The sequence below is a fragment of the Sapajus apella genome, unplaced genomic scaffold, assembly GCF_009761245.1.
Source record: "Sapajus apella isolate SASKATOON/1434 unplaced genomic scaffold, GSC_monkey_1.0 scaffold22, whole genome shotgun sequence".
Taxonomy (NCBI): Eukaryota; Metazoa; Chordata; class Mammalia; order Primates; family Cebidae; genus Sapajus; species Sapajus apella.
Window position 1 is genome coordinate 21,374,052 of NW_022436962.1, and position 5,309 is coordinate 21,379,360.

Genomic DNA, 5,309 nt, shown 5'->3' on the forward strand with positions numbered 1-5,309 from the left:
CCCCAGATGAGGCAATGCACCACCCTACTTCTGCTTGCCCTCTATGAACTGTACCCACTGTCTAACCAGTCTCAATGAGATGAACCATGTACCTTAGTTGGTCATGCAGAAGTCTCTCACTTTCTGTGTTGGTTTCACTGTGTTGGTTTCACTGGGAGCTGCAGACTGGAGCTGTTCCTATTCATCCATCTTGCCCAGGAATTGATGAAAAGAAAATCTTAAAACAGGTACAGAGGAATGTTAACTGTGTACAAAGGAAACATAAGAGTCTAATTGGAGATGTCTGGGTAGCAACTACAGAATCAGGAATATTGTGAAATAATATCTTCAGATGTGCTGGCACAAAATAACCTCTAACTTAGATTTTTTTTTAACCCATCAAAACTATCTTTTAATAATGAACATTGGCCTAAACTGTCAGTTTGTTATTACCAGATGCACATCTTGATTTATGCTTTTAATAGATCATGTTTATAACCTTATGCTTTAAATCTTCTATAAGATGATGACTAGGAACTATCATATGTTTTTATGTTAATAATTAGTATATTTCTCATCAGAGCGGTTCAATGAAGAACATGATGTGTCATTGATGTACTAATTGGAACAGCTTCTGGGATTCTTTCTAAGCATCAGGAACCACGTGTCAATCACTTACGTAAATCATAGTTAGATGATGATTTTGTTATTTTTATAGCACTAGACTTAAATGGGTGGTTTGAGGATATCTAGACATATTTGCTTTAGGGATATTTGCACAGGAATCTTCAATGCTATAATGCAATCTGTTTCATTTTATTGAAATTTACCCATATACCTCACAATTTCAATGAAAATATCTAAAATGACTCAACAACTTATAAAAGACATGATCTTGAGCAATACTACCCACGTCCCAGATAGGTAAAAACTAAATAATATAACTTATATAAATTATTTATTGTGGTATCCGGCACATAGAGAGCACTCAATAAGTTAAATTGAATGCCTCATTTTCTGGGGATGGTGGCTTAAGTTCCAATGTTGAAGACAGTGGGAGTTGGGAGCACTCACATTGTTAGAAGGTAAAATAATGGGAGTTATATATATTTTTTCTCTATAAACTCTCCATGGCTTATTAGGAATGATAGAACTTCTCTTGTCTCTCCCCAGAGATCACCCCAATTTACTGACTTTCCTGGGTTCTCCAGCCAATATGAGCAAAAGATGAAGAGTTGAGGAAGTCAACTCAGAGTGTTGTGATTCAACAAAGCATAGCTAAACCCACCAACTGCAGGAAAATAAAATTATCTTATAGTGAGTTCACACAGTTCAATAAACCAGTCACATGTATTGTTCTTATTAAAATAAAGGCCAAAAGAATAGAAATTCTCTTCCTTCCTGTTAATCTTAATTCTATTCATCCTAATATCAGTCATGTTTCCCAATTTCTAATTTATACTGTAAAATTAAGTATATACATTCATACTGTAACATTAAGTAACAGTGTTTTCTCAGCATAGTTTGCAGTTTTTAAATAGTTATATATTGCTTTGTAGTTTAGAAAGTACTTTAGCCTATATAATCTTACTGAATCTCCGTAACATTTGACACATTGTGCTGGAGGGAAGTTACGGTTTTTTTCTATGTTACATGTAAGAAAGCAAGTTTCTAAGATGTTAAATGACTTGTTGAAGTCACTCAACTACAACTAGGCTGAGCCAGTATCCTTCATCTGACATTTAGCACATATGCATTAAATATCCTGCTATATCAGGTACTCTTTAATATAATGGAGGTACAGCAGTCAATATGACATACAAAGCACTATCTCTCTTGGAGCTTACATTCTAGTAGGGCTTGTCTGATGAAAAATAATTAAGGAAGGTCATCTCAGTTAGTTCTAAGTTCAATGAAGGAAAAACATCAATGTACAGTGTAGAGAGTGACTGGGAGGTAGAGGGGGAGGCGACTTGGGCTCAGTGGCTAGGCGATTACACTTAACCATGGACATGAATGAGAAAGTGCAAGCCAGGGACAATATCTAGGAGAATTATATTTCAGCAGCAGGTACAGCAAAGTACAATAGACTTGACATGGGTTTTCACTTTGCAGGCAACAGAATGTGTCTGAGCTTTAGTAAATGAGAGGAAGAATGTGAGGGAAGATTTAGGAGAGCAATAACCAGATCCTGTAGGGCCTTCAAGCCCATGGGAAGGAGTTTGTGGTTTTTCTTTTTTTGTGTGTGTGTTTGAGATGGGAAGCCACTGGAGAGTTTTAAATTGGAGTGATTTGCATTTTTAGTTCTTCTTGCTGTGGTATGTAGACTTGTCTCCTTGGAGGGGAACACGTATGTGGGCCAAGGGAAATATTCCAGAAGGCTTCTAGGCAAGGCGTAGCCCTGGGTTCAGGTGATAGTAGTGAGACTTGCTGAGTGACTGGATGCAGACTGAAAACCATGGTGTTGGATTAGAAACCCAGTACACCCGTTATTATGACACATCAAACTCCAGTTTCCAAATGTATCTCACAACTCTGGGAGGATCTTGGCAGCACAGCCCTATCTTCCCTTCACTAATGTGCACCAGTCACTTCAACTTTCTATCAACTCTCAGAACCCACCAAACTCATTCCTTTGAACCAAACACTCTACCTTCTCTCTTCTCACTGCTGTCTTCTCATCCTTCAGTTTCAAGGTACATGTAACCTGTTCGGAGATCTTCCCTGACTTCTCTAGAGAATGATATAGCCTCTTCTGCTCTTCTCTATCCCTGCCCATACTTCCTATCAATTATCATAGTGTGTAAATATCTGTTTGTTTGTCTGTCTCCACTAGAATGTGAGCTTCTTGACAAAGACTGTGTCTTCCTTGTTCATAGTTATGTCCGGGGGTACTTAGTTATGTTCCCTGCTCATAGGGTACCCAATAAACAGTAATAGCTACACTTTGAGTACTAAACACATGATAAAGAGTATCCTAAGCACTTTACATACGTTAATCTATTTAATCCTTCCGACAATTATAAGAGGTGGAGTCTATTACAATTCACCTTTTATGAATGAGAAAGTTATAAAGAATTAAAGGCGATTGCCCAGGTTCCAAAACTAGTGAACAGGTAAAGCAAGGATGTACATCCAGGCAGCCTCTCTCCCAAGTCTGTGTTCTTGACCATTACCTTGTTCTGCCTCCAAAATCACAGATGAACCAATAATGATGGTATTTAATCCACTGCTTAGCTCTAAAGGATGCTTTCAAAAATTTTTCATTTGACTAAATTCTGTCATGAATAATAGCAAAACCTAAACAGCTTCTAGTTTCATCTATCCCTTTATTTAAATAACTCAGTAAAGAAGATGCCACTTTCCAGCTTCTACTGGCTAAGATTGGGTCCTTTTCATTCTTTTTTCCCTCCCAAATAATGGAGGACCGATTTTGCTCCTACTGCTTTTCACACTCTGGTTCCCCAGGCCATGTGATGTTTTGCATTTTATTGAGTTCTGCTGCTTCTAAGCTGCTAAATTCACTGCCAAACTCATCTCTTAAACTATTTGGCTAGTTTTTAGCAATTAAAAAAAGCAACTTTAAAAATATTTACAATATGGTTTTCTCCATAGCTTGCTGCTTGTAGACTGATTTACAGGTACAGGCATTATTAGGTGGACCTAAACCAGGACTTCCTCCTGTCTGTGGTTTCAGCACCCAGCACAGTTCTTAACACGTAGTGAGAACTCAGTACCTATTTGTTCAATGAATAATGAACACACCATATGAAACATTTCAGATAAGTTTGGTCATATGTCTATTTGGTGAAATCATACCAAATGCTCAGACCCTGGCTGGTAGGGATACAGCAGCACTGAGCACTGGTGGCAGGCGGGGAGTGAGGTCCTGTTCTTGCTCATGCAGGTCCATCAACACCGTGTTTCCTTCCTGACTCTCTGGTCACCCACCTTTGCTCATCCCATGGCCGATTTCCCGCTCAGCCCCTGCAGCCTGAGTCATGTTGTGACCTATTTTCCAGGCAGACTCTGACAGGCATTCTCCTTCCTGGCACTCAGCTTCTGTGGACTCTGGTAACAACCTCATCTTGTCATGCCCTGAGGAAATTTCATCCTCCACCCCCATGTTTCTCCCCTCCCCCAAATTACTAACTGCTGGCCCTGATGGGTCTTGTCCCAGGTCGGAATGATCTATTTTAAATTCATCTTGTTCTTAGAACTCCTTTGGTTGCTTGAACTTCTTGCTTTTTTGTATGTCTTTTGGTAACCTCACTTATCCTCCCTTTTAAAAAAATCTCTAGTTTCATCAAAAATTTTGCCTGTTTCAAAATATATCCAGCCATTCTGAGGACAAACACCAGTGTCTCTTTGCTCCTTGAAAAGCACATCTTACCTGCAATACGCTTGGCATGCCCTAAAAGTTGGACACACTGCTAGGCACAAAACTGTGATAACTGGGTTGTCATCCTTGTATTCCTGTGAGCCAATAAAGGGCAACAAGTGTAAACAATAGACAGCAATGAATGTCCCCTAATTTTCACAATAGTCACGTCCCAAAGGTGGTTCCTATTTGTATTTTCATTTCTTTGTTCTGCCAACTCTCCAGCGTTTCTTTTCTTCAGACAATATTCCAAGTACAGTGGTATACAGTGTGGAAAAATTTGCCTTGTGTGCTTCCATCATCAGAAAAAAGTCAATGGCATTTTCTACTGAGGAAAATCAGCTTTTAATTATCTTTGTTTGGATTTTTGCTGTTTGTTCTGGATTTCCTGCTCTAACACTCAGCACCTCTAAATGCTATCAACTGTTTTATCCAGGTTAATTTTTATTTCAACAGTGAAAATAAATTCTAACATTAAGCAGGTAAGTTGCTCTACAGAAAAATAAATTTCAGAGAAACACATGGAAAAGGGAGGGAAAAATCTTAGACCCTTCACTTTTAAGGTTGTGATGGTAACAATGAGGTAATGATGATGGTGATAATAAGTTGCTCAGATGACACTTCAGGACAGATTCCACCCTTCTTTGTTGTTGTCGTTGTTGTGTTTTTATAACATCCAGCTGAGCCTGGCACAATTTTGGAACTTTCTTTCAAATTAATTCAGAGACCATAACTTTGTCCTAAAGTTGAACAATCATTTGGAATACGGCCATTTCATAACATTGCAAGGTTGAAAGAAATCTTAAAGTTTGTATCAGACAAGCACCATCAATTGTTCTGGTGTCCTCTCTAACATTCCTGCCAAGAGGAGGGTTTGACCGCTGATAGAACACTTAGAGGAAGGTCTATTCTCTGAAGCATTGGGAGGTCCTGTCTTTGATCACTGATC